General features: G+C 32.9%; 1 pseudogene; it reads right to left on the reverse strand.

The window, feature by feature from the left end:
- Positions 1–737: 737 nt before the first annotated feature.
- The window catches only part of LOC149546193 (condensin-2 complex subunit CAP-D3-like), a 62,079-nt pseudogene continuing 39,626 nt past the window's right edge, over positions 738–23,190 (reverse strand).

Here is a 23,190-nt window from a genome sequence, read left to right on the forward strand (position 1 = left end):
GCTTATCATTATTTTTTAAATGTAGGTTCTAATCACATAAACAATAATTTATTAAAACCATATTAGTAGAGAGATTTTGGTAATGTAAAATACAGGAAAGAAGAGACTACAATCTTAGGAGAATGAAGCAAATTCTCATCCTCCGATAGGAGAAACAATGGGCAGTTGTAGAATAAAGACTCAGTTGGTGCACAATTATATTTTGACACTATAAACCACATGGGTTTGTTCTCAATAGCTAATAGTCACTGCTCATGTCTATCTTTCCTAGATTCTATTGCCTCATCTGCATCATCTACCACAACACAAACTAAATTGGATGCTTCAGAAATGCTTAATTCTATAGGAGAACTGCCCCCTATATAAGTAAAGAATATTGTTGAACCTAGTGCTATGAGGCCTTGGCAGTCTTTGAACAATGAAAATAAAGACTCTATAAAGTTAGGATTATATGAAAGGGTTCTCAACTAGCTTGAATTTTTTCATCCCAAAAAATGATGATTTTGGAGCTCTTGAATAGGTAATTCCACCTTACTGTTACTATTTTTCCATGGTACCTTCTTTCAATTTTATCAAGATTTAGACATGGATTTCTTCTTTAGCATTACTAATTTGTTGTTATATTTGTCAACTTTCCTAATTTTCTATTAACAGACAGTTACATATGTAACTAGTTCTGGTTTGTATCCATGGCCATGAAGGATATTTCAATTTTAAATATATGCTACTTAAACTTATTATGAATAGCAATAAAATTTGAATGCCTTCCAAGTAGGGATTATTTGATTTCCTTCTTCGAACGATGATGCATGTTACTTGTGTAGACTTATAAGAGCTTTTGTTGATCTTAGATTGGTTTTAACAAGTGAGTGTCTATACACTTGAGTCATTTGCTTAGTGCATGTGAAATAAGTAGTATATGCCAAGCACAACATGTATAAGATAGAGCATGCCGAGTCCACAATGAGTGCCAAATCACTCATGTACCAAGTAGATAGTGTATGCTGAGTGATTTAGGATTTGAGTAAGCAGTGCATGCCAAGTCATTTAGATGTCAAGTTATAGTATAGAAATTAGTATATGCTAAGAAACAAAGACATGAGATGTCGAGTAACATAGTTTTGTCATAGTTTTTTGTATTGGCACAAACTACTATGTAAACCATTTTTGAGCCAGCTTATAGATTAAATTATGATATTTTTGTGATAAGGATGAATCTTAAGTTGGAATCTCTATGAATTGCATGCATCCAATTAGGTAAAGGGAAGGTTTAAGCAAAAAAAAGGGTGAATCATAGCCATTGATTGATACCTAACCCTAAGTCACCTAGGTCTTCTTAAGGAGGAAAAACCCTAAACTTTCTATGAGCATGAAGATGAATGAATGAATGATCAAGAGAGTTTTACATGCACAAACTAGGACATTCTTGGTGACCAAGGTATTATGATCTAAAATTGCATTGCAAAATTAGTTAAAGGAGAATAGAGGAAGGAAATAATGAATAATAGAGATACATTTGATCAAGAAAGATCAAGACTAGATCAGTTTAGATGTGATATGTTGTCAAGCAACAAAGTGCTAACCATAGGATCAATGTTGAGACATTCTAATAGGTGAATTAGTTAAATCTCTTAATATAGTAGTCCTAATAGGTTGTATTGAAATCCTCCAACAAGGTGCTTACTTTATTGTGAGTTAAAGTCCTTTAACAAGGCACACTTTTAATAGGGTGTTGAAATCCTTTAACAAGGTAAGACCTAATAGTCTTTGTAAGCCTTTAACAAGGCAAACCTTTCACAGGGTAGATCACGTCTCATGATCAAATATTATAACCTTCATTGGATACACTTTATTATGATAGTAGTGAAGATTTGTGGGTGTCATCCCCACCCCAATTTTACCTTCTCATTGGAGGGTTTCTAGGTAATCATATTTGGTGTCATATATGTGTGAATGTTTACTTGTTTACATGCTTAAGATGTACATGCCTTACATGATATTTCAATTTACATATTAAATATGTGAGATGAATGTGTTGTGAATATTTTATGGGTTAAAAGTTTGAACTATTGATTCAACCCCCCCTCCCCCCTTTCAAAAGTTTAACTTTCTTATTGTAATTCCAACAATTGGTATTAGAACTAAGTTCTCTAAAAGAGAAGATTTCTATATTTGAGGAAAGATCTTGGAAATGGAAGTCTACAAGTTGGGAAAGATCATTGAGAATCAGGGAATTGAGATTCAACTCATTCTACATCAATTGAATGAAGCAAGAGATGATCTAAAGAAATCATTGAAGAGAAGGAAGGAAATTTCCATTGAGGAGAATGACACACAATATAGAGAAATGGACACTACTAGGCTATTTTCTAATGAAGACTCTAATGAATTTGATGCAATAGTTGTAGATCTAATGGAAAATAACAAAGCCGGAGCTAAAGAAATTAGAAATCTCAAGTTAGAGCAAGAATCACAAGCCATACTACTATGTGAGGTGATTGAACAGAAAAAAAAACTATGGAAGAAAAAGCCATGATTGAAGATGATGAAAGAGTTATGACCAATAGACTACAAGAGAAATCATTAGAGGTAACTAGGATTGCTAACATGCAATTGGATACTTTGGGTCAAATGATGAATGCTAACTATGAATTGAATGTCAAGGATATTGAGATAACAACACTCAACTTAAAAAATGAATAGTTGAAAAATGACCTAAAAAGGGAAAAAGGAAGTTGCTAAAAGTTTTAATAAACCTAGTTAAGCCATCAAATACTTTGAGAAATTAATGAGATCCCCTAGATCCAACAATGATAAATGTGGATTGGGATACACAAGTATTGAAGAAGAAGAGTCATCCAAAAGTGCTGAAGAAAGAAGTAACAAAAGTAATCATTCCAAACCTACTTATCATAATTGTGGTAAGAAAAGAAACACTACAAATGTATGTAGGAGCAAGACTATAAATCAGAATGTTAAGTAAAAGAGCATGGGTTACTATCATAAGTGAAACGAATAAGGTCATTAAGAACATGAATGAAAAACTAAGACCATGCACACTCAAATATTTGAAGGATATTGTTATAACTATCAAAAGTATGGACATAAAGCTTTTGAGTGCAGATCCAAACCCATGTGGTAATTAAATAGGCAAACAAAGGTAAAGAATAATGGAAACTCTTATAACCAAGATTATAATACAAGGTATAGTTGTCATTATTTTCAAGAGTATGGACATGTTCTTGAGAATTGTATTAGAACACACTTTAGAAGTGACTAAAAAAGGTGGTTGAGTCAAACCACATGTTTTAGTTGTTTGAAGATAGGTCACATCAATTGATATTGTCCAACAAGGTCATAGGCACCAAGTTGTGAGTTCAATAAAGGAAAAGGGAAGGCAGATATTGAAAATATCAAAAATGAAATGAACATGAAATGGAAGAAAAAGGAGGATTGTAGCACATCAAGTGGAGAAGGGATCACTTCACCCAATAGGTGAGGTGATTACACCTCATCAAGCTAAGCAATTAAGAGGTATTTCAGACTAATATTCAAATGTTATATCATAAATTAGTTCCAAAGGATTTAGTTCTAAAAATATTACATAAGCATGAATAAAAATACAAGGTGTTATTAGGAATCAAAGAAAAATCTTTAAGTTTTCATGTTACTACCGAGCATGAAAAGTTTCCTATGATTGCCAAGTGAAATGCTAGAGGATGCCAAGATAATAGACTGGCTAGTTTTTTCCAAGCTTATAATGGTTATCAAATGAATGGAAATGCTAGTGGATGCTGAGTGAGCCAAAAATTAGTTGATTCTGATCTTACAAGTGTGTAAGCACTCAACATTAATTGTAGTATTTCAAAGAGGTATTTGTTCAATTTCTCCTCATTTAACATCATTCAAAATCAAGAGAGAGAAAAAAGAGCTAAAGGTGATCAGGAAATTCCATCCAAAGTGTTTGCAGGAGATTTGAACAATTATTCGACATCATCTCATCAGATTTTGCAAGGTATTTATTGTGTGCCAAGCTACACTATTTCTAATTTTGTAAACCCTAGTTCTGTAAAATGGCATCTAGTTCTTCGAAAGCAAAAGGTGTAGTGGGAAAAGAGGTTTTGAATGTTTAGTTGGTTAGCAATGAGGTAAAATAACCTATTTTCAAAGCCATACTAGACATAGCATACAAACGAGATCCCTCTGGTGTGTTATCTATGATACCACCTCAAGTTTTAATGATTTATGATGTCAGAAAATGTTATAATTGTAAGATTAGTAGTATTGGTGATATGGAAATTAGAGAAGCATATGATAAACTATGTGAAAATGGTGTGTTAAGGGAAGAATTCAAAATTGTAAAAAAGAAAGGGTTAACTTGTGCCCTAGATCTCCCTAATATTTTCAAAACTAAATGGATCAGGATTGTTTTAAGTAGAATTCATGATAGTTCATTATGGTTAGATAATGAGCCAATCAAAATATCAAAGAAAATAATCCATAGGATAATAGGGTATCCAACCCTAGATCGTCCAAAGACTATGAGAAGTGAATCCAAAGAATTTATTGAAAAGAATATAGGGGTTATGTGGAATAAGAGAGGAATGACCATACACACCATCATAGATCCTCTGATAGATTTTGTAGTAAGGGTAATTGCACATAAGTTTTACCAATCAAGAAGATTGAATAGTGTACCCTACATTATAATAGATATGGGTTACAAGATTGTGAAGAAGGATCATACATATGATCTTGCTGAGCTGTAGCTACAACAATTGAGTGAAAACCTAGGAGCAATAAGGGAAACAAAGAGTTCTTAGTGTAAATTTGGATCTATTTTGATATATATCTTCTTTTATGTTCAAAACACATTTCCTACATTTGGTACTATTGCATGGAAGACTAATAGGCCTATTGCAGTTCAAATAGGAGAGTTCATTGAACAATTAGGTGAAAATTTTGAGTTAGTAATGACTAGTTATTTTGAGGACTGCAAGAAATCCATGAAGAAGAGATTAAAGATTCCAATATCATTAGTGGAAAAACATTGTGATGATGTTTGTTTCCTAGCTGATGGTGATTATACATTTGTTCAAGCAACAATTCCAAGAGTAAGATGGATAAGGCCATTAGGCTATGGAATTAATTTAGATGAGGCCTCTGTAGCAATAACAACATTACTTGTAGAAGAAATAGACAAAGATGCCAAAGAATTTGGTAACTATGAGATGGACAAACCTAAGAGTACTATGGAGTTGAAGACTACCTCTATCATAAAAGAAGAAGGAGAAATTGGTAATGAATTGAAAGAAAAATTTGGTGAAGGTGCCAAGTAGGAAGAGGATGAAGAGGTAAATGACACTTAGATTCAAGCACCAATTACATTAACACAAGGAAAGGGTGAAGATCAGCAAGAGGAAGAAATAAAAACTACAGAAGGTGCTAAGGAAGAAGAAGCAAAGGAAGCACCTATTCCTACTGATCAGAAGAAGAGAAAGGCTAAGGCACAAATAGTGACAAGACCCAAGAAGGTTGCTAAACCAAGCCAGCCCAAACCTACAACATCTACCACAAGGGCTAGTTCATGTGTCACTACACAAAAGGCTAAAGAGAAAGCCAAATCTATAGAGTAGAAGGTGGAGCACATAAAAGCCCAAGGAGAAAATACATTGTTCAGGATGAAATTGATGAGGAAAGAACTAAATATGATGACAACAACCAATTCCAAGTGGTGATTCATAATCCATATTTAGATCTAGAAAACCTATGTGAGAATGTTAGAAATAATACAAATTTATCAAGATTTTCTCACATTGATTTTGAAAATATTGGAAAAGTTGAAAAGAATCAAGTGGAGGAGGCAATATATGCCATGATAGCTACTCTCAAGAAAGCTCCTCTAGTGATCACCAACTCCATACCTAAAAGCCTATATGAAAGAGTTGAGAAAAAATGACACTATTTTTTAAATGTTGAAAGGCAAATTAGAGAAACTATCGTCACTCAAGTTATGCCTAAACTTAGCAAGGCACAGATAGCTAAAGCCATAAAGAAATATGTTGTTAGATTTGTTCCTAAATATAGAGCATTCATTATATTACAAAATAACATAGAAGATGTTGCAAAGAAGACTACATAGATGTGGAAAGTTACATATGGGCTAGCTACAGTCAAAGCAAGAGAAAAAGAGCCTCTTGAGGTTAAAGATGATGAAAATAATGAAGGCATAGTTGAGGGAGGTATTGAAATGAATATAGATGATCAGGCAACAATTGAGAAAGAGCAACAACAAGAACAAAGTGTAAAAGATATACAATTGCCAAATGTTAGCCCTCAAAAAATAACAAGTGTAAGTACTAAAGCTATCATAATAAAGGATTTTTATGATCTCATTTCTTAGAACATCAATCCCCTAATAGAGGAAGACTTGAAAAAGATACTTGATCAATCTATAGTATAGGCTAAATTGTGTGGCAACCCTGTATTGGTGAGTGTATATGAACTTCAAAAATTAGTGACTAAAACTACAAGGGAGGAGGTAAAAACACAAGAACCACATATGATCACCCCTCAAGTTACTAGTGTACAATCTTCAGATAATGTACCAGAAGTTGCACCAAAAAAGGTTGAGAAAATTGGAGAGGATAAAGTGGAAACTCAAGCCACTGATGAAACAAAGAGTCAAACAAGTCAGAAAGATTCATCTGCACCTCCAACACAATTTCAAGGTGCAATTCAAGGTAATGTGGTAGAAAAGGACAAGCCCGAAGAGACTAAGTTGACACCCAAGCTGAAGGAGCTACCAAAAATTCAAGCACCTATAACTTTACTAGAATTTGGCACTCCCGCCAGTGACACTCTTTAGAGGCCAAGCACAGATGCAACACCTTTTCAATTCTTAGTGCTAAGTCCAAGTTCATCAAAGGTAGAAGAAGTAATAACTTATGGAGATGTAAGACTAGATGAAGATTTTTTTTGCCAAAATATGATTATGCCACAATGACAATTGAGTAGATGGGTATACTTCAAGAAGCCTTAGGTAGAAAGAAACATTAAGAACTACTTAGAAGGGAGAATAGGTAGAAGCAAGCTTTTATTGATATTAAATACATCTTCTTGGATGCATTTAGTTTTCCTACTCTAGATGAAATAAAGCCACTTATAGAACAATTGACAAACATAGTGGAAAAGGTAAGTGATGTAGACCTTGATACTAATGCAAAAATATTAGAATGGTCTAAAAAGAAATTTCAAAATAAAGTGAATGAGAAAATATGTAGTGATATAGCACTTGCACAAGTTGCATTGGCAGCTAAGATAGAAAGTGTAAACAAAGTACTTGAGAACATTTTCTCTCTATAAACCAAACTATGTAATCCTACACTCTTCACACAAGAGACAAGGAGTCACATTCTATGCTTGGAAAGTCAAATGATTTCATTAAGTGCAAAATTTCCCATGACTCCAGCTCAAAGTGAGAATCATTTCAACACTTTATTGCAAACCCAAATTCAATTAGCAACACTATCTACATATGAAGCTAACATAAGGGCCAAACTAATAAGCATCCAAACTAAATTGACTCCTCATATGGAAATTTTGCACAAGGATTAGGCAATGTCTAAACTCTTATGAAGAAAGACCCCAATATTTCTACATTAGATGACCTAGTTCACCTTTTTGCTGAGTTGGCCATCCAAATTAAGTCTTTGGAGGTGGCTTGTGATAATTGGGATGCTGCTCTTAAGATTATTCTTGAGGTCAATAAATATCTCTTGGAAAAACACACTATTAGTGTATAACCCATTGACATTAGTGTCAAAAAGGGGAGAAAGAGAGCTAAGAAAAGGGGAAGAAAGTGAGATAAGATAAGGAAGAGTAAAAGCATGGGGGAGTAAGCAAAGAACAACAAGCACAACAAGCAAGTGAAAAAGTATCAATTGAGGCACATCTACTCAGTAGCAGTAACATTTGAGTATATAACAAGATGTAACAACTCAAGGGGAGTTATAAGATCTTGAAGTATAAGTTGTTACAAAATTTTGAAATTTTGAAATTTTATATAGAAGCTAAATAAGAGTTATGTTATGCTCATAGGAATAAAAGTATTAATGCATGACCAAGTGTTTTTGACACTCATGTCAAAGGGGGAGATTGTTGATCTCAAATTTGATTTGAGAAGTGAGTGTCTATACACTTAAGTCATTTACATAGTTCATGCCAAATGAGTAGTATATGCCAAGCATAACATGTATAAGATAGAGCATGTCGAGTGACTCAAGTGTCCAGCAGATAGTGTATGCCAAGTGATTCAAGAGCTGAGTAAGCAGTGCATACTAAGTCATCTAGATGCTACATCACAGTATAGAAATTAGTATATGCTGAGCATTAGATACTTCAGATGTTGAGTAACACAATTTTGTCATAGTTGTTTGTATTGGCACAAACTACTATGTAAACCATTTTTGAGCTAACTTACAAATTGAATTATAATGTTTTGGTGATAAGGACAAATCTTAAGTTGGAATCCCTATGAATTACATGCATCTAATTAGGTAAAGGGAACATTTAAGTAGTGAAATGGGTGAATCAAAGCCATTGATTCATAGCTAAGCCTAAGTCACCTAGGTCTTCTTAAGGAGGAAATACCCTAAACTTTCTATGAGCATGAAAAGGAATGAATGAATGATCAAGAGAGTTTTGCATGTACAAACCAAGACATTCATGGGACCAAGGTATTATGATCTAAAATTGTATTGTAGAATTAGTTAAAAGAGAATAGAGGAAGGAAATAGTGAACAATAGAGAGACATTTGATCAAGAAGGATCAAGAATATATTAGTTTAGAGGTGATCTGTCATCAAGCAACAAAGTGCTGACCACAAGATCAATGTTGAGACATTATAATAGGTGAATTAGTTAAATATCTTAATAGAGTAGTCCTAATAGGCTATATTGAAATTCTCTAACAAGGTGCTTACTTTATTGTGATTTAAAATCCTTTAGCAAGGTACACTTTTAACAGGGTGTTGAAATCCTTTAACAATGTAAGACCTAACAATCTTTGTAAGCCTTTAACAAGGTAGACCTTTCACAGGGTAGAATATGTCTCATGATCAAACATTGTAACTTTCATTAGATACACTTTATTACTATAGTAGTGAGGCTTTGTGAGTGTCATCACCACCCTAGTTTTACCTTCTCATTGGAGGGTTTTTGGGTAATCATATTTGGTGTCATATATGTGTGAATATTTACTCGTTTACATGCTTTAGATGTACATGCCTTATATGATATTTCAATTTACTTATTGAATATGTGAGATGAATGTGTGGTGAATATTTTATGAGTTAAAAGTTTGAACTACTGATTCACCAACCCCTCTCCCTTAGAAGTTTACCTTTCCTATTGTAATTCCAATAGCTTTCACATGTGCATCAACCTCATTAGGATGCATATTGTACACGTATGAACAAGTCATGATCTAGTTTTGGAGCCACATCTAGGATAAGAACCATAGATATATTTGATATTGTCTTAAGTAAAAATACTCAATCTGTAGCCCAACCAATAGTTACAGCTTTAGTTTCTTCAAAATTATTATTGGTTCCCTACTTTGTAAGAGTGTTATATGGTGTTCCCTATGACATGTCATTAGTTTGGTCTTCTCTATCAAGAATTTTCCAATGATGATGAAGAAAATTGCAACTTAATGCCTTGGGGACATATATTGATACTTCAAAAAGCAACAACCATGTTATAGAAGGAGCAATCCACTTATCTATAGGTATTTAGCACTTCTATGTCAAGCATTCTAATGTGATGATAATGTTCTAAAGTGCAAAGGAAACTCTAGTTTTCAGTTGGCCTATCTTACCCAAAAGCATGCATATTTTCTTCACACAAGATGTTATGTTTTCATCAGTCAATCCTCTTGATTAGGATAAAAAACCTTGTGGAAATAACATCTCCATCTCTTGATTCTAACCTTGCACTAAAGATACATTAGAGAAATTTTCTCTCTTACTAGATGCCTTCTCAAATATAATAGAAGAAATCCATTCTACAACAAACTCTTAAAATAGATTCAAACATTCCTCCTAAATACTTGATTCATTATCTGCTACTAACAGTAACACAGATTGCAACCAATCTGAAATCACTCTATTGATTGGGTATTTTCTAAATACCTCTGATAGAGCTAGTAGTCCAACATTCTTAATGCTAAACATGGGATTGCTACATGTTATTCCCATTGCTTGCAACATTGTCTCATCTAGAGGTTTCCCCAAAAGAAGTTTTTTCTTTATCATTAGAGTTAAAGAAAAATTTCAAAAAACCACTTTATCATCCATACACTATCTCCTCAAATTAAATCCTAAATCCCCATGAGCTACCCTAGGAGTGATTGGTGTTGCACTTAGACCATTTGCATTAGAATGAATGAAAGGTGTTTGATGTCCAAAGGAGGGGCACTCCCACCTCAGAGTGAAGTACTTTTTAACATGTAATAGTTGTGCACTCAACCTATAAACCATATTATTTTCAACACCTTGACAACCCATTAATCCTTGCAAATGAATCCAATCTTTTATATCGACTAGGAGAATTTTGATAGCTTGGGCCATTTTTGTGAGGGCATGGGCATGTATTAGAGGCACTTTGTTAGAAAAAGAGTGAAGTAGGGCCTCAATGCACCTCTCTCCCTACCAAACGTTTTTTTTTTGTATGTGAACTCACTTTGTTGTAATTAACATTGGAATTAGAATTGGTAGATCCTTGAATGTCCTTGTCATAGCACTTAGCACAACCCAAAATAGAATCCCTATCCCCATTGCCTCTTTTCTTATTCATAGTGTTAGCCCCATTTCCATCCTAAGAAAAATTTGCATTTTTCATCTAATCAACAATAGAGTTCTCTCTTTCGACCTCAACCTCCTTGTTCAGACCCAAAGGATCAGAAAGACCTCCAAGAAGGGAAACATCTAGATGCATAGCCATTAATCAGTATGAAGAATTTCCAAGAGACAACTTCACCACAAAAATTCTAAATTACCTCTATTCCCTACCACTCAACTCGCCAACAATCATCAAAATTTCCTCCATCATAATTGTGTAGGCATCAGTCTTCTCTGGAGCTTTCACATCAAATACCTTGTAAGTGCCACCATAGATCTCATCATTGATTGGATTTTGATAGCAATCATCTCGTTTACAAAAAATTTGAGAATAAAAACTCAAATCTGATCCCTATGTTGGGTGCCCCCACCTAAACAAGTTAGCATGATGCTTGGACTAGGTGCCTTAAGGATAGAAACTTCAATAGTTGTAGTATCCCCATGATTAGGCTTGAGAATCATGAGCATCATTTTGAAGCAAAACTTGGGCACCAAGGGTAGTGATTCAAATGTCTAGGTAACTCCAACCCATTTGGTCCTAGAACTCCTAGCAAGTTTTAGATTGTCCCCTTCACTTAAATCACACAAAAAATAAGGAATCTCTATGAGAAGCTTGACAAGAGACTTTAAGCATTTATGGTTCCCCTTCAATGATAACACATCAAGTAGCAATTCTACCATTCTCAAAATATGCATCAGCTAATCCAAACTCACAAAATCCTCCATTTGTCCCTATCTCTGACCACCCTCATCACAAAAATTTAATTCATTATCTTCTCCATCATCACTATTGTGCTATACATATTTGTTATCTCAAATTCTTTATTCATTCAATACCTTCCTAGGAAATGAAGGGGAGAATTGGATTTGGAAATATAGATTCAAATTACTTTAATCATATCATGAAAGTGTATATCCCTTACCACTCTTAGAAATTGCTTTGCTAAGACCAAATAAACTAGGAACAACACTGCTAGAACTTAACCATCACACCATGGAAATTATTAATTAGACTAGAGGTTTTGCATTCACATTGTCAATAATTCTTGTGGTGGGATACTATGTGTAAATTGTTTAAGGAAAAGCTTGTGTTTGACAATAGTTATTTTTTAAAGTTGCAGGGTTAATTTAATGACAATCATTTTTATTTTTTTAGTTGCAATGATTAAATTGATACAAAACAATCCTATCAATGGGAAAAGGGATATTTGATTAGTATTATGCTCCTTTTAATTTTCTGGTTAGATATTTTTTGTCTACTATCAAGGTAATTTTCTAGGGTAGGGGTGATTAGTTTTTATAAACACCTAGTGTCTCTTTTTCCCCATCAACATTTTAGGGAAGAGACTATAAATTGCTAGTTGACCCTAGATAAAGTGCTTGAGGTGAGTGTCAAAAATCTAAATGTGGAATGTCGCCAAAGATTGTTGGAAAATACAATCACTAATGTGCCCAAGGGTGAAGGAAGATGTTAGACATGAGTTCATAGAGATTTTTTCCTATGATATCTACATAATACACTTTCTACCACCTTGTAATCTTTTAAAATAAATCTCTTAAATCTATTTAGAAGTGTTGTATATTGTATTTAGGTCCTTTGTACCACAAAATAGGACTATTGGAAATACTATTGTAGTAGATTATAGATTTTTTTAAATTTGGGGGGCCATATGCTTAAGATTTTGAGATGGAGCCATGAAACAACCCTACGATAACTTTACCATCACACCATAGCAATTTTCAACTAGACTATAGGTTTTGCATTCACATTATTAGTAATTATGATGGTGGGATATCATGTGCAAATGTTTTAAGAATAGTCATTTGTTTGCAAATAATAATAATTTTTTAAAGTTCCAAATCTAATTTTGTTTCATAGATCCAAAAGAGAAAATAATTTGGAGTGACAATTTGTAAGAGCATGGTGGTTGGATTCATGCTAGTGTGATTGATAGTAGCCATATTGTAAGGCCCACACTAGTACCCTATTATAGATCTTTATGAAATAAATATGATTAGGAGGTAATTAAGTTATGATTGACATTTTTGTTACTAATAATGATTTATGAGATCCTATTAGAGACTGAAGTAGATTTAGGTTAATATAAGTGTAAAAAATGTTCAATAACATTAGGTCGATAAGATAAAACCACATGAAAATGAGACTCAATATGTTCAAGATGAGAACCTAGTCACGAGATTCAAGGTATGATCTACAAGGTAATTAGAAAAGATAAACTAACATTCACCCTAGTGAGAACAATAATGAATGTAGGTTATAATGACAACAAGACATATGGTAATATTTGGAAATTGGTTTTAAATTATTATGACATAATTATGGGAACATTCTAATAGTTTGAGGAATTAACCCTAGAAACTAACACTCAAATTCCTACTAATGTGATAAAGGGATATTGCTAGGAATGTCACTATGCTTAACTTGATTTGAGGGATACTAGTTAACAAGTCTGCATATTAGTGATTTTCATGTAGGGCATATATGCTAAGATCCATTTTATATGTTTTCATGATTTAATAAAGAGGACCTTAGAGTTTCATTGTTATTTTAGAAAGAGTTGTGATAATATTTAGAATGATAATTGGTTATGTTAAGAAAGTTAATTGTTGATACACATATTTGATATTTCAATGTTTTGGATATTTTATGGAAATGATTAGATGAAAGTTAATTATATATGTTAATGCGAGTTATGTGATGTTGGATTATTTTTCACTTATCTGTAGGTATTTCTATATTATTTCATTAGGCTACTGATGTTTAAGTTGAGTGTGCAAGAAAGTTGAACCATGGAAATTATTCGGGGAAACAAGGTTCAAACCTATGTGAACACAATAAAGCCAAGGTGAATCTTTGGAAGATTCAAAACCTCATTGTAATGTTTTTATTTTGTAATGTGATTGTGCATGGGTGTTATAAGTTTAAAGATCATGGTTAATTAGTGACATGTCATCGTGATGTGTAAGTATTTAATGTGTGTGTGTCATTTGACACCTGTGTTGTGTATGTGTAAATGACATGTTAGGTAGGATTTTGGGCATGAAGTCACTTAACATAAACTTAATCCCTTTATGAAATTAAGTTAACCTACCTTGGGGAGTGTTAGGATGAGTCACCTTCATGATGAAATTCAAATTAAATTTGATAGGAACTTTAGAGAGACTAAACGTGGTTCCAAAGTGTTATTTTGGTGAAAATAAGTTATCCACATGGTAGTAGTATAGGTTGGTAGTCTAAATATAACCATAAGTTGGTCTAGGGGACTTAGGGGACCCTCTAAATTAGTCATTTTCAAGCCAATCCGAAAAGCACAATGTCACATGACTTTTTCCCTCATCCCTCCACTTGGGTAAGTTCCTATTGGTAGAAGATACAAGGGTGTAAGAGGGGTAGGCATAGATGGATGTCGAGGTCTCTTTAGGGAGCTTGTGCCAAACATAGGGGTTGTTCACCCAATCTCTAAGTTTAGAGACTGTGAGGTTTTGAGGAAAGCTAAGGGAGCCCTTCAGCAACTAGCATTGCCATTAGTTTGGAGCAAGATTGGTGCTCAAACCATGACCAATTTGTTTTAGCATTGCTTAATGAATCTGCAAGTATGGAGTATTGTTATGGAATCATGTATTGTCATTAAAATCTTTGTGTTGTGTTGTGTTGTGATTGTGTATATTTTTTTTATGAATTTTCTTAGGGTTTCTTCCTCGATTTCCTTGTTGTTTGAATGATGAAAATTTGTTAATGGGTGTGAAGGATTCACTCACCCTTGGGAGGGAAGAGAAGCCTTGGGTGAAGGGGTTAATTGGGCTTGAAATATAGTTGAGAACCTTGGAGTATGGACTCCATTGTATGCCATATTCATTCACATCTTGTTTTGGGGTGATAAGGAAAATGATGGTGTAGAAAGAAAGATTATGGGTATGGGTTTTCAAGGATGCTATAGTTGATTCTAGTATGTTTTGGAGGAAGTTTGTGAAAGCCCCAAAAGGGCATGGAATTTTTTTGTTTTGTGAAAGCCTCAAAAGGGCATGGAATTTTTTGATTTGTGAAAGCCTCGAAAGTGCATGACAATTGTTGTTGTAGATATGGTATGATATAGAAAGTCTCCTAATTGAAAGCTCACCTTCACCCAATGTTTATGATTATGTTTGTGAATCATTGTGCAAACCTTGGTTGGGGTTGTAAATGTGTTGCAAAATGTTGTGATCATGTTGGTTCTTATTTTTGTGATGTTGTTTGAATGTGTCCTAGTTGAGCCTTGTTTCCCTTGGCATGGGGGTGGACATCTTGAGGCCTAGGTTGGGAGGTGAGCCTCCATGGTTCATCATTTTTATCTCTCATTTTTAGGTCCTTATTGAGTGGTCTTGAAAACTTGGAGCTTTTATTGTCTTTCCATGTGCATAGGAGATGAAGACATTCTTTGTTGTATTAGAGTTGAGGCTGTGAGAAAACTCCATCTTGTTGTGGCATTTAAATGTATTCCAAAAGTAGTGTTATTGCTTCTCATTGACAAGGAGATTTGGTGAAACATCTGTGCTTAGTGAATAGCATTTTCATTATGTTGTCATATTATAAAGATTTCACCACCCTTTTGTGCATTGTAAGAATTATTGGAGTAAGCATGTATTGTGTGTAGGAAGATAAGTTATCTTGGATCTTAAAGTTATTGAGCTCTTTTACTTCTATGCAAAATGCAAGATTGAATTTAATTATCATGGAAGAATAGCCATATTAGGAGAATTAGTTTCATGGAATGATATTATCATTTCAACTCTCTTGAATAATAAGTGTATATGCATCATTGTATTGGATCCTTTCATGTGAATGCAATGTTAGATCTTGAAAAAATGGTTTACCACATTTCATTACTCACAAATTAGATTAAATCAGTTTTTTCATCTAATACTTCTATCATGCTTTCTATATGTGCCTTTGTATTGAGTTTATTGTGTAAATGAATAAATAAGTCCATTGATTTTGACTATCATAACATATCTAGTAACCTCTAATGTATCATTGTAATAATCTAGGATGGGTACTTTAGACTATAGAAGAAGAAATTAAAATAGGAGATATAGAATGCATAGAGCATAAGAAATAACTTGTTGTAGTTGCCCATTTTACCTCTCTGGAATTTGTATGGAAAGTAAGAAAATATCTTCTTCTAAATTACAAAGTAATATTTTATTAAATAGAAACATACCTAGGACTCTAATTAAATGGACACACCTAACTATGAGGCTAGGAACAAATTCAAAGAAAGCAAATGCTTGGGGGACATATATGCCAAATCACCATGGGATCAAGAAACAACAATATATGTATAATAATACTAAAATATAAATGTTACACTTAACCCCTAAATAGAATTGTGAGAGCTAAAGAACCATCTTTCTATGGCATCAAAGAAGCAAATAAATAAATAAAAAATCAATCTTTAATCATCCCTAAGCACCCTTATCTTGGGCATGTAACAAAAGAGGTACTTATGCTGAAATAAATTTTGAACCTCTTCCCTTTTACTAGGCGACCATCTTCTAGTGATTAAGAAAGGAAGAAGGGCTTTCATTTGTTGGGAGGAGAGTGGTCCCCATCCCACCATTCCATCATGCTTGGGAATGCTAGGCATGGTTTTCTATGTGGATATTGGCTCTTTCCTAGGCACGTTAAACTCCCTAATATATTGGCAGATATTTAGTTTGTCTTTGCTCTGACTTTATGTCAGATAGACCTCCTTCCTTGCGCCGTGTGAGAATGGTAAAGGTGACCCACTTGGGAAGTATGCCCATCTTCCATGATGTCACCTAGTAGGGATTAAGGGTAGTACTTGGGTTAGAGAGAGATGTAGGATGGGATGGGATTAGTATAGGGTAGATCTGGTTAGTAGAAAATGTCATGTGCATAGTATATTGTTAATTTAATATGTGTTAGTTGATAGGATAAAGATATGGGTTGGGTGTTAGTTAATACTAATAAATTTATAAATTTAGATATTGTGTGATGTTAGAAGTATTGAACATTTTTTTAAAGATGTAATTTAGTAAGTAGAGTTAGGAAATGTGTTCTAGTGAGAATTTGTTCATGGGGGGATAAGTAATGTTAAAGTTAGATAGTCCAAGATGGATGGTAATACTTGTGTGAGTAGCAAGTAAATAGTTAATATTTAGAATAAGCATATTTATTTAATTATTGTAGTTAGCATGTAACGTTAATTAATTAATTAGATATATTCTTTCTTAAATCATAGATTCTAAGTCATCTATATTATTCCACTACTAGAACTATAATGTACAATTATAGTAGATTATGGATACAAACTTTATTTGATGAGCATTGGAGAACAATGATTAATCTATCGTTACCTAGTGAAGTTAGGGTATAATTGGTAAGTTAGTGATACCAATGACAATGAATGAACCTATCCTCTTTGGGATTAGATTTGAAAAGAAACATATGAGATTATCCTATCGTCATCACCACGTTTGATGAAGCATTCAATTATCTGGAGATGTATCGATGAAGTTCCTTACCACCAGATGGATATACAAGACAATTGTGAATCATAGTAGGTGGTCCATCAATGACCGATGTGTCCTTGAAACTCAATACTTATACACTTAGTCATAATAGTCCTACCCTTAAGATAACCTTAACCTAATGTCAGTATGAACATTTTATTTGATTATAATTATCATTGAAAATATTTGATGTATGATTTAAATATTGCAAAAGAAAAAAATTGTTGTGTTTTTGCCATGTAAGTTTTGGGCATGACACATATTATTTGGCCTATAATCATTGTTGTCATTGCAACCATAAAAATTAGGGCACTTCGTGCTTATGATCTTCCATATGAAAATTAGGGGCAATTTTCCTTTTGAAAGAATATTGTCATTGAATGGATTTTTAAAGTAACACTAGTTTGAGTAGTGAAAAGAAGGAAGCCATCTTCACCCTATTTAAGATGCTTGGTGATTGTGTATCTGATTGGGTTTGCCTACATGTCGAACTTGCATGTGGTTGTGATTTCAATTTGTATGTTTAAGGTTGCCACAATCTATGCATACTATCATTTTTAGCATTCGTGTACTCCAATGAAAGTACACAAACTCCTCATTCTACCACATTTGTCGTCAATTTTTTTTTTCTTATATCTTGTAGTATGAACTATTTTAGAAAGGTTGAAATAATTTATTTTCATTTATTGTGATAGGATGATAAAATACATGATGTTTTGGGTCACTTTGAGAAGGAATTTGAGGGAGGTGTTTCTACTGAAAATCTTGGTTAGTATGAAAATTCATGAATCAAAACATCATAATTAGGCAACAATTTCTTTGGCTGTTTGGTTTTGTGTGGCACCATTGTTGTATTTTATTTGGAGATAATGAGAAAATCATTCTAAAAGTAGTATAAATTAATTGATTTAATTTTTGATAGTTTTGTGTAGGAAGCCATAATAGTTCTTCATTACATTAATAATCCTGTTTGTTTATATAATATGAAAATGTCATGGTCTTTTGGCATTATTTATAAAGCATAAAATGTGGTTTAACTTAAAATATCCTATATTACATGTTCTAAATGATTAATTCAGTCCCAGCTTAAAATGACAATATGCATTTTCATTTTTTTATTTGTAACCTACAACCACCAATTCCTTGCAAGAGAGGGCCAAAAAGTTACTTTTATTTCATCAATGTAAGAAAATGTAAATAAATTCAACATTCATTTAATGGAGAGCCATTACTGAATTTTTCTTTTTAACTATATTTGGACTTCTTTTACTCCTTTCTGGTGTTTTGATTAAAAGAATAAGAAAGAATGTGCTTGTTTAGTTGTACCATGCCCTTGTATTTTGTTCTATATGTGTTGAAGCCATTTAGTAGCCTCCTTAAAGTTTTTTTTGTTATCTAAGGGCTAACATTCCACATTGGCTCTATATTTGATGGTTTTGAACATTTTTTGATATTTGGCAACTACCTTGAATGATTTTCAGGTGCTCTAGTGTTTCATAATTTCCATGTCAAGAATTGGACTTAAAATCTATCTTTTGGAAAACAATATATTTTCAATACATGTTTCTTTTTATTCCAAATGTTCTAAGTCAAATTCTAGTGTTCTTGAGATCATCTTAGATGGGAAACTACAAATCCTATTTGTCAATTGAGTTTGAACTAGTCATATTAGGTCTACAAATAGCTAAATTGGATGGTAAGAATCATGTAACAATAATACAATAATTAGGCAAAACATGATGCCTATATTTTTCTAACAACATTTTCTAGAAGCAATGAAATTAAACATTATGATAAATAATCTCAAAGATTTCAATGCTATGGCATATCAATTTATTCTTCCTAGAACTATTGCATTGTGTATATTTTTTGTTTGTTTAGTTAATCAGAATTGCTAAAAGGGTTTTGTTTGTCAGGGGAAAAATATGGAGACTATGGCTCATTTTTGTCAACCCATCAGTGGTCTCTATCAGATTTTCTACAACCCAGAATGTTTGTGATTGTACAAAACTTTAGTATGCAAAATCCTCCCAATATAGGGACAACAAAGGTAGTATTGTTTGTCTATCTTAAAAATTTGGATAAATTGACTCGAATATTATGGATTTGAAAAACTATATAATTAATTTTTTAATTCACCTCTAATTAGAAAATACTTTGATAATTATTTGTAGTGCATGCACCTAGCAATAGAATTCTTAGGGGGTGGTGCCAATTTGTCAAAAGAAAGCTCCATATAAAACAAAATATTGCCTGCTTCAACAACTTCTACTCTTGATATGGAAAACAAGGGTGATATGCCAAGTAATGTTATGAAGGGAATTAAGGAAATATCCACTCCAAAAAAGTGTTTTGTATCTAGAAATGAACAAAATAAGGTACCCACTGACTCTACTCAGTGCAATAAGAGCTCTGCAATTTATAGTGCTTTAGACCTAGATACTTTTGGCTTGTAATTATTTTTGTTAGCCTGAGTTGTGATATTTTCTTTTGTAGTTATGTGGTTTTGTTTTTTTAATATTGATACAATGTTTTCAAAGAATAGAAACTATGTGCTAGGAGCACATATATTAGAGAAGAATGATATTCAAAAGAATGTCATGGAAGTCACCAATAAAAAAAATAGAACTAAATTATTAGTCTAGGCATGGAAATTTGGGTATGGCCATAGGGTAATTTTTTGTTGGGTTTGGGCACATCTAGACACCAAACTTGTGATAGTAAATTTTCAATGTGATTAGAGAATGGGGTGTTTGAATAACAAAAGGTTAACGAGTTTGCATTAAAGGAATATGGAATTTTTAACAAAAGATGGAATCATCATTGGTAGGTATAGCTAGGTCTAAAGGTTGAACTCTAGGGAAAAATGAACATTGTTATAATCAAGTGTTGATTAAGACTAATTGTGAAACATGATTAGATGTTTAAACAATTTTTGACAATGGTGATGTGTAATTAATATGTTGATTGACATTTCTAACTATGTGATGTATAACTTAAGAAGTATGCATCATGTAGATAGAGGAAATTTAGCTATTTCTAAGTAAAATAATCAATTATACTTCCATTTAAGAAAAAAAGAAGAATAAGTTACACTAATTATATATAGAAACTAGGTATAAATCACTAAAGAAATGATTGGGATTACCTCAAAAGATAAGAAGCAAGACAATGTAGAAAGTTACACATTGTATGATTATTCTTTAAAGAGTGCTAGCTCAATGGAAGAGCACCTACTTTTGAATAAGATGGATGGTGGCTCAATTCCATTGTGCCATATTATACCAAATACACTATTAAATATTTGATCAAATATACTACCAGATATGCTACTAAATAAACCACTAAACATGTGACTAAATATACTAAATATGGGACCAAATATATGATTAACTATGCTACTAAATATGCGACTAGATCAACTATCAAATATACAACTAATTATGTGACTAGCAACATGATTAAATATACTACTAAATCAACTACCAAATTAATTACTAAATATACCACTAAATCAATGATGAAAATTAGTGACAAAATAAATGAATAAAATTGCTTAGTAGTAAATTTAGCAGTGTTATAAATGATTGGATATTAACTACTATTAGTCATGTGACTAAGTATAGTCACATATATACAAATTTTAGTGGGTTTTCTAGTCACATATTGTTGTTTTTTTACTAGTGTAGAGAGAATCATTTGATGACAGTAAAGAGAATAGTGAGATATTTGAAAGGAATAGATAAGTATGGTCTATACTACAAGAAAAATGAGAAATTTGAATTGAGAGCCTATACTAACGCTAATTGGGCTGGAAATATTGATGACAAAAAGTGCACCAGTGGAGAAGCATTTTTCTTAGGCAAAAGGTTGGTTACATGGACTACTAAGAAACAAACTGCATTTCTCAATCTATTGTTGAAGCTAAATATATTGCTATTGCTATGAATTGTAGAAACATTGAATGGATCAAACTACTAATCAAAGGTATGAAGGAGGAAATCATTGAACCTGTCATACTTTATTGTGATAATACAAGTGCTATAAATATATCAAAGAATCATGTAATGCATACAAAGACTAAGCACATTGCAATCAAGTATCATCACTTCAGAGAACTAATTCAAGATAAAGAGGTAAAGATGGAATATGGAAACACCAAAGAACAAATTGTTGATATCTTCACAAAAGCATTACCTAAGGATGCTCATGAGTGTCTAAGAGGTAAACTAGGGGTGAAACACCTATCAAAGGCTATCTAATAAACATGAGGATGCCCTACATAAAATAAGCTTATTGACATATGATACACATTGATGCAGTGCATATTACTTTAGGAGCTAGCTAAAGTAATCAAAGAGTTGGAACTAAAAATCACTCACAAGCAAGGTGACAGAGGGTGAAACTTAAAATGTTTATATATGCATATTAAGATGACATGTCTTTGGCATTTTTGGCAAAGAGCAAGAAATTATTGTCAAGAAAAGTGTACTGAGTTCAAGAAATCATGGAGGTAGAAACCCAGATATAGAAGATAAAAAACTATGGAATATCTACTAAGAAGGAAAAAGTGTACAAGTGCACCTACTGATTACATCTATCTAGTAAGAGGGAGATAATGTTGAGGGAGATATAAGAAGTGATCAAGAGGGAGTCATAAGGATGAGTTGATTGTATGTTGATCATAATAGAAATTTGTAACCTATTTAGAAGATGGAAGTAGGAAGAGATTTCAATACAAGGAATTATTTTCTTTTTGGTATTCTAATTGGTCGCACTAATTAAGTTTGGTCAGTTTTGTTTGCCATCAATGCAAAAGAGGGAGATTGTTGAAAATAGATTGATACAAGTATGATTAATATGTTTCAATCATTGTTTTGTCATTGATGTCAAACCTACTACTTGTTGGTAAGAAAATTTCTTATATAATTTAAGTACTATCATTTGTTTGATTGATGAAGAAGATTTGATCAAATGAGGTAACAATAGCACCTAGAGTAAAGGTTGAGTAAGAATATGAAAAAGAGTACAAGGATCAATTAAGATAGTGATATTATAGTGTATTGATAATCTACTTAAGGTTGCAAAGGTTGGTTACATTGAATAAGTTTAGAAGAATAAGTTAAATGAAGTTTTTCTACCAAGTTGACTGAGTGGATAGTAGGTGCCAAGCAAAGTTAGTGCAAGCCATGCAAGGAAAAAATTAGTTGGAGCTAAGAAAAGTCAATTTTAGTGTAAGCCAAGTGAAATAGTGTAAGATGAATAAAGTTTAGTCGATGTCGAGCACTAGTAAAATTCAGTTTGTGCCAAGTCTTTTGATAGTGGACACCAAGCAATGCAATATGTGTCGAGCATCAAAAGCTAGTTAATGCCAAGTGTCAATATTATGAGAAAGATCAAGAATTCAATGAATATGAGCCAAGAAGTTTAATTTATTGGATTATGTGAACCATGTGGAAGATAAGGTTGATGAGCTGCTTGTATAGAATTCAAGATAAACCATTTTGAGGCAAATTCAAAGAGGATTGAAGGAGAAGTTTCTAGAAGGGAATGAAATGAAATGAGGGGTCGATATCCTACCTCATCTAACCTAACCCTAGTATGGAAGATGGAAGATGAATGACAAAAGATCTTAATTCTCTATTTATAGAGATGGTTGGTCAAAAGAAAAGGTTGTCATGTGCGAGAACCTAAGGAAGACAAGGAGTCTAGGGTATTTCTTTATTCATTGACCTAAGAGAAGAGACTACATTGG

Source organism: Cupressus sempervirens, chromosome 7 (genome assembly GCF_028749045.1).
Source record: "Cupressus sempervirens isolate cs-2001-9-10 chromosome 7, ASM2874904v1, whole genome shotgun sequence".
In the NCBI taxonomy this organism is placed as follows: Eukaryota; Viridiplantae; Streptophyta; class Pinopsida; order Cupressales; family Cupressaceae; genus Cupressus; species Cupressus sempervirens.